Genomic DNA, 14,105 nt, shown 5'->3' with positions numbered 1-14,105 from the left:
GAGCCTAGCATGTGCAGACATGGCCTCGGAACACGGAGACCGAAAGGTCGAGCATGAGTCGTATAGCAGATACGATCAACATGAAGATGTTCACCGATGATGACTAGTCCGTCTCACGTGATGATCAGACACGGCCTAGTTGACTCGGATCATGTAATCACTTAGATGACCAGAGGGATGTCTATCTAAGTGGGAGTTCATAAGATGAACTTAATTATCCAGAACATAGTCAAAAGACCTTTTGCAAATTATGTCGTAAGCTCGCGCTTTAGTTCCACTGTTTAGATATGTTCCTAGAGAAAATATAGTTGAAAGTTGATAGTAGCGATTATGCGATCAGTAGAAAGCTTATGTCCTTAATGCACCGCTCAGTGTGCTGAACCCCAACGTCGTTTGTCGATGTTGCGAACATCGGACATACACGTTTTGATAACTATGTGATAGTTCAATTAAATGGTTTAAGTAGAGGCACCAAAGACGTTTTCGAAACGTCGCGGAACATATGAGATGTTTCGAGGGCTGAAATTGGGATTTCAGGCTCGTGCCCACGTCAAGAGGTATAAGACCTCCGACGATTTTCTTAGCCTGCAAACTAAGGGAGAAAAGCTCAATCGTTGAGCTTGTGCTCAGATTGTCTGAGCACAACAATCACTTGAATCGAGTGGGAGTTGATCCTCCAGATGAGATAGTGATGTTTCCCCAAAGTCATTGCCACCAAGCTGCTAGAGCTTCGTGATTAACTATAACATATCAGGGATAGATATGATGATCCTTGAAATATTCATGATGTTTGACACCGCGAAAGTAGAAATCAAGAAGGAGCATCAATTGTTGATGGTTGGTGAAACCACTAGTTTCAAGAAGGGCAAGGGAACAAAGGGATACTTCATGAAACGGCAATTCAGCTGCTGCTCTAGTGAAGAAACCCAAGGTTGAACCCAAACCCGAGACTAAGTGCTTCTGTAATAAGGGGAACAACCACTGTAGCAGCATTACCCTAGATACTTGGTAGATGAGAAGGCTGGCAAGGTCGATAGAAGTATATTGGATATACATTATGTTAATGTGTACTTTACTAGTACTCCTAGTAGCACCAGGGTATTGGATACCGGTTCGGTTGCTAAGTGTTAGTAACTCGAAATAAAAGCTACGGAATAAACGGAGACTAGCTAAAGGTGAGCTGACGATATATGTTGGAAGTGTTTCCAAGGTTGATATGATCAAGCATCGCACGCTCCCTCTACCACCGAGATTGGTGTTTGCGTTGAGCATAGACATGATTGGATTATGTCTATCGCAATACGGTTATTCATTTAAGGAGAATAATGGTTACTCTATTTTTGAATAATACCTTCAATGGTCTTGCACCTAAAGGAATGGTTTATTGAATCTCGGTTGTAGTGATACACATTTTCATGCCAAAAGATATAAGATAGTAATGATAGTACCACTTACTTGTGGCACTGCCATGTAAGTCATAATGGTATAAAACGCATGAAGAAGCTCCATGTTGATGGATCTTTGGACTCACTCGTTTTTGAAAAGTTTGAGACATGCGAACCATGTCTATTGGTGTATATGCATGAAGAAACTCCATGCAAATGGATCGTTCAGACTCACTTGATTTTGAATCACTTGAGATATGCAAATCATACCACATGGGCAAGATGGCTAAAAAGCCTCATTTTCAGTAAGATGGAACAAGATAGCAACTTGTTGGAGGTAACACATTTTGATGTGTGCAGTCGAATGAGTGCTGAGGCATGCAGTGAATATCATTATGTTCTTACTTCACAGATGATTCGAGTAAATGTTGAGTATATTTACTTGATGAAACACAAGTCTGAATTATTGAATGGTTCAAGTAATTTCAGAGTGAAGTAGCAGATCATTGTGACAAGAGGATAAAATGTCTATGATATGATCATAGAGATGAATATCTGAGTTACGAGTTTTGGCACACAATTAAGACATTGTGGAAATTGTTTCGCAATTAATACCGCCTGGAACACCATAATGTGATGGTGTGTCCGAACATCATAGTTGCACCCTATTGGATATGGTGCGTACCATGATGTCTCTTATCGAATTACCACTATTGTTCATGGGTTAGGCATTAGAGACAACCACATTCACTTTAAATAGGGCACCACGTAATTCCGATGAGATGACACCGTATGAATTATGGTTTAGAGAAACCTAAGTTGTCGTTTCTTAAAAGTTTGGGGCTGCGACGCTTATATGAAAAAGTTTCAGGTTGATAAGCTCGAACCCAAAGCGGATAAAATGCATCTTCATAGGAAACCCAAAACAGTTGGGTATACCTCCTAATTCAGATCCGAAAGCAATATGGATTGTTTCTAGAATCGGGTCCTTTCTCGAGGAAAAGTTTCTCTCGAAAGAATTGAGTGGGAGGATGGTGGAGACTTGATGAGGTTATTGAACCGTCTCTTCAACTAGTGTGTGACAGGGCACAGGGAGTTGTTCCTGTGGCACCTACACCAATTGAAGTGGAAGCTTATGATATTGATCATGAAACTTCGGATCAAGTCACTCCCAAACCTCGTAGGATGACAAGGATGCATACTACTTCAGAGTGGTACGTAATCCTGTCTTGAAGGTCATGTTGCTAGACAACAATGAACCTACGAGCTATGGAGAAGCGATGGTGGGCCCGGATTCCGATAAATGGCTTGAGGCCATAAAATCCGAGAGAGGATCCATGTATGAAAACAAAGTGTAGACTTTGGCAGAACGGCTCGATGGTCGTAAGGCTAATGAGTACAGATGGATTTCAAAAGGAAGACGGACAATGATGGTAAATGTCACCATTAAGAAAGCTCGACTTGTCGTTAAGATGTTTTCCGACAAGTTCAAGGAGTTGACTACGATGAGATTTTCTCACTCGTAGCGATGCTAAGAGTCTGTTGGAATTATATTAGCGATTACTGCATTATTTATGAAATCTTGCAGATAGGATGTCAAAACATTGTTTCCTCGACGATTTTATTGAGGAAAGGTTGTATGTGATACAACCGGAAGGTTTTGTCAATCCCGAAAGATGCTAATAAGTATGCAAAGCTCCAGCAATCCTTCTAAGGACTGGAGTGAGCATCTCGGAGTTGGAATGTATGCTTTGATGATGAAATTTTTTTTTGGGTTTGTACAAAGTTTATGAGAAACTTGTATTTCCAAAGAAGTGAGTGGGAGCACTATAGAATTTCTGATGAGTATATGTTGTTGATCAGAAATGACGTAGAATTTCTGGAAAGCATATAGGGTTATTTTGAAAGTGTTTTTCAATGGAAAGCCTGGATTAAGCTACTTGAACATTGAGCATCAAGATCTATAAGGATAGATCAAAATGCTTAATAATACTTTCAAATGAGCACATACCTTGACATGATCTTGAAGGTGTTCAAGATGGACCAGTCAAAGAAGGAGTTCTTGCCTGAGTTGTAAGGTACGAAGTTAAGACTTAAAGCTCGACCACGGCAGAATAGAGAGAAAGGATGAAGGTCGTCCCCTATGCTTAAGACGTAGGCTCTTCAGTATGCTATGTTGTGTACCGCACCTGAAGTGTGCCTTGCCATGAGTCAGTCAAGGGGTACAAGAGTGATCCAAGAATGGCTCACAGGACAGCGGTCAAAGTTATCCTTAGTAACTAGTGGACTAAGGAATTTTCTCGATTGTGGAGGTGGTAAAAGAGTTCGTCGTAAAGGTTACGACGATGCAAGCTTGACACCTATCCGGATAGCTCTGAGTAGAGAGACCGGATACATATAATGGAGCAATAATTTAGAATAGCTCCAAGTAGAACAGTTGTTTGGAATAGCTCCAAATAGAGCGTGGTAGCTGCATCTAGGAGATGACATAGAGATTTGTAAAGCACACACGGATCTGAAAGGTTCAGACCCGTTGACTAAAACCTCTCTCACAAGCAACATGATCAAACATAAAACTCATTGAGTGTTAATCACATAGTGATGTGAACTAGACTACTGACTCTAGTAAACTCTTGGTTATTAGTCACATGGCGATGTGACCTGTGAGTGTTAATCACATGGCGATGTGAACTAGATTATTGACTCTAGTGCAAGTGGGAGACTGTTGGAAATATGCCCTAGAGGCAATAATAAAAGTATTATTATTATATTTCCTTGTTCATGATAATTGTCTTTTATTCATGCTATAACTGTATTATCCGGAAATCGTAATACACGTGTGAATACATAGACCACAATATGTCCCTAGTGAGCCTCTAGTTGACTAGCTCGTTGTGATCAACAGATAGTCATGGTTTCCTGGCTATGGACATTGGATGTCGTTGATAACGGGATCACATCATTAGGAGAATGATGTGATGGACAAGACCCAATCCTAAGACTAGCACAAAAGATCGTGTAGTTCATTTGCTAGAGCTTTGCCAATGTCAAGTATCTCTTCCTTCGACCATGAGAGCGTGTAACTCCTGGATACCGTAGGAGTGCTTTGGGTGTATCAAACGTCACAACGTAACTGGGTGACTATAAAGGTGCACTACAGGTATCTCCAAAAGTATCTATTGTTTTATGCGGATCGAGACTGGGATTTGTCACTCCGTGTAAACGGAGAGGTATCTCTGGGCCCACTCGATAGGACATCATCATATGCGCAATGTGACCAAGGAGTTGATCACGGGATGATGTGTTACAGAACGAGTAAAGTGACTTGCCGGTAACGAGATTGAACAAGGTATTGGATACCGACGATCGAATCTCGGGCAAGTAACATACCGATAGACAAAGGGAATTGAATACGGGATTGATTAAGTCCTTGACATCGTGGTTCATCCGATGAGATCATCGTGGAACATGTGGGAGCCATCATGGGTATCCAGATCCCGCTGTTGGTTATTGACCGGAGAACGTCTCGGTCATGTCTACATGTCTCCTGAACCCGTAGGGTCTACACACTTAAGGTTCGATGACGCTAGGGTTATAAAGGAAGTTTGTATGTGGTTACCGAATGTTGTTCGGAGTCCCGGATGAGATCCCGGACGTCACGAGGAGTTCCGGAATGGTCCGGAGGTAAAGATTTATATATGGGAAGTCCTATTTTGGCCACCGGAAAATGTTCGGGATTTTTCGGTATTGTACCGGGAAGGTTCTAGAAGGTTCCGGAGTGGGGCCCACCTGCATGGGGGGACCCACATGGACGTGGGTAGTGGGGGCAAGGCCCCACACCCCTGGTCAAGTCGCACCAAGATCCCCCCTTAGAAGGAATAAGATCATATCCCGAAGGGATAAGATCAAGATCCCTAAAAAGGGGGGATAACAATCGGTGGGGAAGGAAATAATGAGATTTCTTTCCTCCCACCTTGGCCAACGCCCCAATGGACTTGGAGGGCAAGAAACCAGCCCCTCCACCCCTATATATAGTGGGGAGGCGCATGGGAGCTATACACGAAGTTCTGGCACAGCCCTACCTCTCTCCCTACTCCTCCTCTCCCATGGTGCTTGGCGAAGCCCTGCTGGATTGCCACGCTCCTCCACCACCACCACGCCGTTGTGCTGCTGTTGGATGGAGTCTTCCTCAACCTCTCCCTCTCTCCTTGCTGGATCAAGGCGTGGGAGACGTCACCGGGCTGTACGTGTGTTGAACGCGGAGGTGCCATCCGTTCGGCACTAGGATCATCGGTGATTTGAATCACGACGAGTACGACTCCATCAACCCCGTTCACTTGAACGCTTCCGCTTAGCGATCTACAAGGGTATGTAGATGCACTCTCTTTCTACTCGTTGCTGGTCTCTCCATAGATAGATCTTGGTGACACGTAGGAAAATTTTGAATTTCTGCTACGTTCCCCAACAATACACACCTAAAACCATCTTCGAGATGCGTCTATGAACACCATGAAGTACCAAGATAACCCAAATAATGGTTGAATAATCCAAACATATTCTTGCATTCAATCAAGAATATTGGCTGGCTCATTTCAAATTTTAAGGTGAGAGTGCCTTAAAATTAATTCCCCAATGTCACATGTAGTGCATAAAACATCTGATGATTGTTGGGTATATTGCAACTTGTCAAGTTGTGGCCAACAGAATTGTGAATAATTCTCTAATCGTCCAATACCATGATGATAAAGGAGGAAAAATTATTATGTATGCAACAAGATTGAGTATGAACTGACTCATATACTCAATTATCTCAACTATCATGTCTGAGGAACAAGATGTTGCAATTTATACTATATGTAGTAGTACAATTATAGGCTAATGATATTTAGGGATAACTAGGAGACTACACGAGATCTCCAAAATATCTTGGGAATATCATTCCACAAGCATATCATTAATGTAGAGGAGTCCATTCTCCTTTAGCATGCCAGGATATTTTCTGGTTGTTTTCCTTTTTAAGTAGAACTTCAAACTTATCCCATTAAAATCATTTGCCTCCAGTGAGACGGTGGTATGATTTACCACAATACTTGACTAATTGGTAATGATTAGTATGATTTTCCGTAAAACCACCATTTTGACAAACTTGAAAGTTGTCATTATGATCATTTAAATTAAATGATCCATTCCCTTTGAGATACACACTCAATTTCTGCTTGTGTTTTTTTTTCACTTTACATTCAACTCCTCGTGGTTCTCTAACCACTATTGCTTAGTACTAAGAGTACTAGCATGAATTTCATGCATTGCAACTTGAAACAAAGATGATATTTCTGTTTACCATCCTAGGAGAACGTAAAGTGCAGTAAGGACTTATAGTCAGATATGTATCTGAAGTCGCCTTATCACATAATCTCAACATAGTGTTGATTTATAGACAATAGAATTATAAGGCTCAATGGACTCAAAGTCCTAACAACGAATGAATAATCATTCATGTGATGCTTATAACAATATATCTTGCCTCAATGAAGGTTCGAAGGGAAAATGGATATTCATCATCCATTACATACTCAGTTTGAGAACCGAGCCACTGTGATGGCACGTAAATGCAAATATGCATATTCTTAGCTATTTATAAATAGCCATGACATTTTCTGCAGGTGGAGTTTCTGTGGCAACAAGGCTCTAGGTCGACAAAGTCTTTAATGTCCATGACCCATCTTAAATAGTTGCTCCCACCAAATGTCATCTCATCACATTTCCTTTCCAAAAAAGGTCATCCATATGTTGCATGAAATTCACATGCATTAATTTACCTTTAGTAAATTAAGTATAGGGTGAAAATGCTACGGCTAAGCATAATCATGGTGATGGTGATTCTTAGTAACCCATAGGGCAAGCCTTCCAGAAGAACACCACAGTGGGGTGTAGATCTTCCAAGTAAAGGTAGCCACCTCAAAAGGGACAAACCTTTAATTTCCTTAAAACACATAGAGGTAGTCGACCACCTAGTGGTGCCTCACTTTTATGGACAATTCTCATTGATCATAGCCTCCACAACCTGATGTTATTAATAACACATGAAGGTAATCACCATAAAATGGCATGAACCTCTCAGTTGTGCATGAAACTTAATTCATAGCTATGATGGCGTCCCATAAGTTATCTATGCATGGAAGGTAATCATCAAAATATGCAAGTGTTTTGCATAATTCTCTTCATAGCATAATATGCAGCATAGTCACCACTGCCTTGGATTCATCTCCTGATGGAGTATTTGACACTATAGTCACAACCAGTGACAAATGCTATGAAATTTCCAATTATCTGGAAAAAAATCATGAAGGTAGTCACCACGGTGTAGGCCTCATAATGACTATGTCATAAGTTCTGTGCCTTCATTTTGCATTGAATATATGGAGATAATCACTACCACTACTCGAAACTAGGAATTTGCCATCAGCCAGCTCTTTGCCATCTGCCAGCTGATGGTAAAGAACGTCTTTACCATCTGCTTATAAAAAACAGATGGCAAAGAACTGACAGACGGCAAAGAACATGGTTGCCATCAGCCAATTCTTTGCCATCTGCTAGTGGATGGCAAATAATCTTTGCCATCTGCCAGCAGATGGCAAAGAGGTTGGCAAATCCTGTGGCCGTCAAAAGCGTAATGGCGTACCAGCCCCACCTCTTTGCCATCTGCCAGCAGACGGCAAAGATTCTTTGCCATCTGCTGGCAGATGGCAAAGAGATGGGGTTATTTTTTTCCAGGTAAAAAAAGCTGTGGGGTTATTTTTGTTCTCATTGGTTGAAATGTTTGTGTCATGGATTGATGACATGTCATCCATCCATCCATCCATCCATCCATCCCATTTATCTAAAAAAAAGAGAAAGAAAGAAAAAGAACCCCCACCCTCCGGGCAGCCCAACCACCCAAACCCTATCCCATCCCACTCCATCGTCGCCGCCCCCAGATGCAATCTCGCTGCCTGGTCCTTCGCTGTGCACCTCTTTGCCGGCGACCCGCTTGCGCCGCGCCCCAGGGTGACCGTCTGCAAGGACGCCGCCGCCTTCTCGCCCTCCTTCCGCTGCGACGGCGCGATGCTCGCCGCCGGCGACGGGCGGAGCTTCGTGCGCATCTTCCACGTCGACAAGCCCACCGCGGGCCCGCTCTGGACCCTCTCCGCCCACGTCGCCCAGGCCCGCGTCGTCCGCTACCCCGAGGCCGGCGGCGACAAGGTCCACCTCCTCACCCCTACGGCTGATGCTCCTGCACTCTGCTCTGGCCCTCCGCTCCGTGGCTATCCTTCAGGCATAATTTTGAGGCCCTGACAATACTGGCACCACGCTGCCCAGGCTGATTTTTCTTTAAACAGGTATGTGCCTTGCTTATAAATAAAGCCTTACATGATTTGTTCTTTACTGATTACTGATGGTCTGACGACTTCAGAGATGTATAACAGCCATCTTGATCCAAATGACAAGTATGACAGTGGTACCCTGCTTACCTAGAATTTTACCGTAGCTTAGACTTGCGAATCGCTACAATAAATACGAATGACTAGCTGTTTTGTGGTCTACAACCGTGACATGTAGCAGCATCTCTCACCATGTCTGCACATAGTGTTTAGGTATGCTTCTTGCATAGGCTAAATGAGTAGTCAATTTGCTAATTAAATTTGTTTCCTATTCTATGCATAGATGCATTTGGACAACTAGATGATTCCCCGCGCGTTGCAGCGGGAACTATTGCCTAACAATTCATGTTTTACTCAGCAAGCCAACTCTCCTAAAAGGATCAATAAAATAATCAACAAATAATTCTCTTCTGACAGCCATACTTTAGGGTGATATATGACTGTAGTGGTACATTGGAAAGATCGAACGTGTACTTATATAATTCAAAGTTTGGAGAATAGATGAACAATAAAATTAGAGGATTATATGGTCATTTACCTAGGTCCAGAACGGACTTTCAAAGCTTCACTAAAACATCACCACCTACAGTTATAACCCATGCCTTCATTGTGCAAAATATCAATCAGAGTTAACATTTACATTTACTTCGATACATCCCATGATAGAAAGTCAACAAATGAAATTAGTGCGCTGCTACCACTTCTGCACATAGCATGTTGTGGTCGGATGGCCACGGGAGGGAGGGAGCGAGAGAGAGAGAGAGAGATGTGGTTCAGGAGTGAAAGATTATGACTTGGGCCTCAGGCCGACAGTTCAAGAAGCAAATGTGAATGAACCAAATCAAAATACTAATAGAGAGACGAATAGTTTGCAGAAGAATGATAATCCCCATACCTCTTTTATTTCTAATCTAGTGAATCATACAGACAAAATTTTGTGAAATTTGAGTAAGCTAGTGGCATCAGGGAACTCTTCATTGTGACAAAAAACAAAATGAGCAAAGGTGGCACATGAATGTTCAAGAAACATAAGTCTTTGTCTTTGGAGGGCATAATTTCCATTTTTTGCTTCAGTTCTCGCAAAAAGTAAATAATTTCTGGAACAGATTCAGTGATCTGTCCTTGACCATGCAAAAATGGAACTGCAGAATAATCTATTTTATGCATCCATGGTATTCTGTTCACATAGATGTCGCAGAACTGCACCACAGAGTATACTACATTTATTTTACATGGACGAAAGTATTGCGAATTATTTTGGAATTCCAACGAAGAAATGAAGCGAAGATGATGATTACCATTATAACATGTATATGACTTTCCTTAGAAAGGTAAATTTGCATATGCCTTAATACTATTACATCCGTGGGACGTAATCTTCAGTAAGAAAAAGGGAAATTCGAAAAAAAAGTGTTATAGACTGTATCAAGTAACACATCAGTTCAAAATTGGTTGAGTCATTTCGTTTACCTACTTGCACGCTATGTTTATAATCTGTCCACCGGAAGCATGCAAAAAAAATCATTGCAAGATTTCAGTGAATTCAGTTCCCCCTTTTGTGTGTATAGAACTATAGATCAAGATCTCTAAACAAAATATATTGAAAGAGATAAATGTTACTTACAGATGTTGCTAGTGCCATGATAGGGCACATCAAGTTAAAAATTAATGGGATTACGGTGTTCCTTCTTAACCTGAAACATGGAACAATGGATATATGCATTTTGGCACATGTTATTAGAATCGGTCAAATCTAGTAGCCGCATAACATTTTAGCACATCAATCGAGCATAGTACTGGAAAACACCATAATTATCCTCTGAAAATCAAGAGTTAGATCACCACAAAAAAATTACAAGGAAGGGAGAGTTCATTGAGGCGATGCTACCCAGACATGATGGTGTTGTAGTTGCAGGAGCTATAGTCCAAGGTAGCCAAAAAGAACCCCTACCTCCATGGAAGAAACGTGTGTTGCAACCTATCCTCCACATGCCTCATCTTGTAGATCCACTTGAGATCACTGGAACGGGAGTTACCTAGAGGAGCCATTAAGGGGATTAGCAAAAAAACGATGTACTAAACAGAGAAGGAAGGAGAAGTCACTACAAAAGGAATCCCAATCAGTTCCCATCCACGCCCCGCAGCCTTCTTCAAACTGCTGCTTCGCTCACTCGACCGCTGATATTATGGGAGAGAGAGAGAGAGAGAGAGACCTAGAAGGCAGGGGATAGGAAGGATATTATGGGAGAGAGGGAGCTGGAAGGGGATAGGAAGGGACGTGAAGGGGAAGAGAACGGGAAGGGGAGAAGATTCTGCGGTATTTCCCAATAAACTAAACAATTTTTTTGTGGGTATATTCATCTCATTAGAGAGGTCTTTTGTGTGGCTTTGGTCTTCCTAAATTTTGTGTAGATTTTTTTTCTTTCCTGGTTAGCTTTGCGAAACAATGATTATTCTAGCATGTGATCTACTCATGCCTTTTCACATAATTGTACAATTTGCGATTCTAAGTTATCATTACTAATTTGCTGGCAGCAAAACTAGACTACGAGAAGGAGAACTCAACGAGAGGATAGCACTGGCCGGTGGTGTCGCTGTCATTCAGGTATTAATGGAGGGCATTATCTGTTGATATGCTGCTCTTTTCCTTGATAACCTGTTGGAAGGAAGGATGATATGATGACTGTAACCCATGACTTGATAGGTGGGAGGACGAACATAAACTGAACTTAAAGAGAGGTTGGGAGTTGAGGATGCTCTAATGTAACTAGGTGGGTGTCAATGACAGCATTGTTACCGAGAAGGTTAGATCTCATTTACTAATATAAAGTTCATATATTTCTGCATAGATCTGAATAGCATAAAAGATGATGTCGTACCAGATTATTTCTAGCTGCAAGTGTGTGATCCTTCTGTTCGGTAGTATGAGGACTTGATGGTTGCTGGTATCATCGACCACACTAAAGTTTATAGTCATGTAGCTAGCCGACACACTTGCTTGCTTGCCATTCTGAAATGGATACATTAGCGCAGTTAGGCTGGCCGATGATGCAATTTGTGGCATCATTTATTCTACCTTTTTTAACTGGGGCTGCATTATATATTTTATAGGCAGAACAACCATTTTTATTTTGGGAGATTTAGTCTTACTACTTTGTAATAAAGTGACCAGATCTAATCTTATTATCACCTTGCATTTTATCCAATGTATATTTGGGATGTCCCATGCCTATTTACACCATTGCTATCTTTTGCCACTTTATCCGATGTATGAATTATCTGGACGCCACTAGTTTATACTGAAATGTGGAGACTTTACACCTTGCAAGATCATTCGGTGGTGGTGACCCATATGATGGCCATTCGCTCCGGCCATTCCAGTTTTGGTGGTGGTGGTGCTGCTGCTCCTATGATGGTAGACTCGTCTGATTTCCCTAGCCGCATCCATGGTGATGAAGCTCGGCCTAGGCTAGAACCCCCTCCGGTGAGCTCCTCACGTCCTCTTATACCCCTCCTACTTGCTTGTTGGTTCTATGCTCCGCCTTTCTGAGGTGTAATTGTTCAATTTTGTTCATAGTCGAGCACTGGATGATATTGTATTTGTCATGATGTACATGGTTCATGAACTATGCCAACCTCCAGCTTTGTTGTACTAGTGATAGTAGGATAATGCAAGTTTTGACAATCCATGCATATTTCTGCATCATAATAATCTTCTTCCTCTAGTCTTCTTCTAACTTTCTTCTTTCCCATTTTACAGATTTGCTTAAGATCACGGAAGCTTGGGTTGATGGAGTGCTTGTATTTAGTTTTTGTTTTGACCTTGTGAAACTTGCTACCTATGGATGAAACTGTGTAATATTGATGAAACTATGTATATGTACGGATGAAACTTGCTACTATTGGTAACATGTGTTGGATATATATGTGTTCATAACTATTGGTAATATGTGTTGAATATGCTATATTAGTCATATAAATATATTGGTGTTTGATTTTCTATGAAAATGAACTAATATAAGAAAAAAACAAAATTAAATGGGGCAATATAGTCACTTTGCCATCTGCTGGCAGAAGGCAAAGAGCTTTGCCATTAGCTGGCAGATGGCAAAGAGGCCACGCGTCATCTACATGTAAAATTTGGCACAGGCTCTTTGCCATCAGCGAACAGACGGCAAAGAAGCCTTTACCGGCAGGGTTTCAGACAAATTGTTTGCCATCTATTGGCAGATGGCAAAGCCTTTGCCATCTGCCATGGCAGATGGCAAAGTGCCAGATTCCAGTAGTGTACTAAGTAGTGTAGACCTCACTCTTATGGAGCATCCCACAACCTTATGTTAATTATAAACACATTGAAGGTAATCACCACATGGTGTGGTTTAGACCTCTCAGTTGTGAACGGATTTAATTCGTTGCCATAATGCAATCCATAAGTTGTGTGCAAATTTGAAGGTAGTCATTATGTCAGAATGACACAATATAGACCTCACAATAATATTGGATAATCTGCAATTAAGCCATAGGTGCCATTTGTCGATTCCTTTTGACAAATGTAAATTTGGCATAGTCAGGCGGTGTAATACACTTCACTACCTCATGTTTCCAAACTTGCAAGCAAATTCCATATTCTATGTGAATAATGGAATCAACATATAGCTTTGCAACAGTATTACTCATGTAATACAAATAAATGCAGAAGTATAAACATACTTGTGCAACACATATGAAGACTTAGGGCCTCCAATGGTCATTTTACATGATGTAAAATAATGCACAATCAATTATTATGCAATCCAGCAAGTCTACCATGTAAATTTGCTCTGAAGCCACGGTACCACTGTGGACGGCATCAATCGCCGCTGAGGAAGAACTATGCCACGGCTGTTCATGCGTCATCGACGAGGCTATCGCTAGTTTGATGTCGCCGAGCGCTGGAGCGCCATGCTGGCCTTGGTTGTTGGCTTCGGCCCGTCTATTGGTTTTTGTTCTCAAACAGAATTGATTAGCATATTTGTTTAATCAAAATGAGAACAAATGAACGAGACATGTATTCATCCATCAGGATCGATTCCCCAGATCTTTCTTAGAGAGAAGTTTGGTGTCCATGCAGCCAATCGCTCCTGGATAGCGTGGTTGCTGTTTAGCCTCGCCTCGCACCGGCCTGTCATCGCCGATGCCACATGGAGAGTCGCGCTAGGCCGTTGCTTCGTCTCACGCAAAAGTGTGCATCAAGATTCGCCTGGTCAATTGGGAGCCGTGGTCTCGCCTTGCGCCTCTGCGGTGTGCCGCCGCCGTTCCG

The 14,105-nt window shown here is 41.9% G+C and overlaps 1 long non-coding RNA gene across 1 annotated transcript; it reads left to right on the top strand.

Moving 5' to 3' along the window:
- Window positions 1–11,338: 11,338 nt before the first annotated feature.
- LOC123116819 (uncharacterized) lies at window positions 11,339–12,283 on the top strand. The gene is made up of 3 exons (XR_006457206.1): window positions 11,339–11,411; window positions 11,511–11,610; window positions 12,136–12,283. It is a non-coding gene; the product is annotated as an uncharacterized lncRNA (long non-coding RNA).
- The last annotated feature ends 1,822 nt before the right edge of the window (window positions 12,284–14,105 follow it).

The sequence above is a fragment of the Triticum aestivum genome, chromosome 5B, assembly GCF_018294505.1.
Source record: "Triticum aestivum cultivar Chinese Spring chromosome 5B, IWGSC CS RefSeq v2.1, whole genome shotgun sequence".
Taxonomy (NCBI): domain Eukaryota; kingdom Viridiplantae; phylum Streptophyta; class Magnoliopsida; order Poales; family Poaceae; genus Triticum; species Triticum aestivum.
Note: the sequence above shows the minus strand (reverse complement) of the source record. Positions and strands in the feature narration are given on the sequence as shown.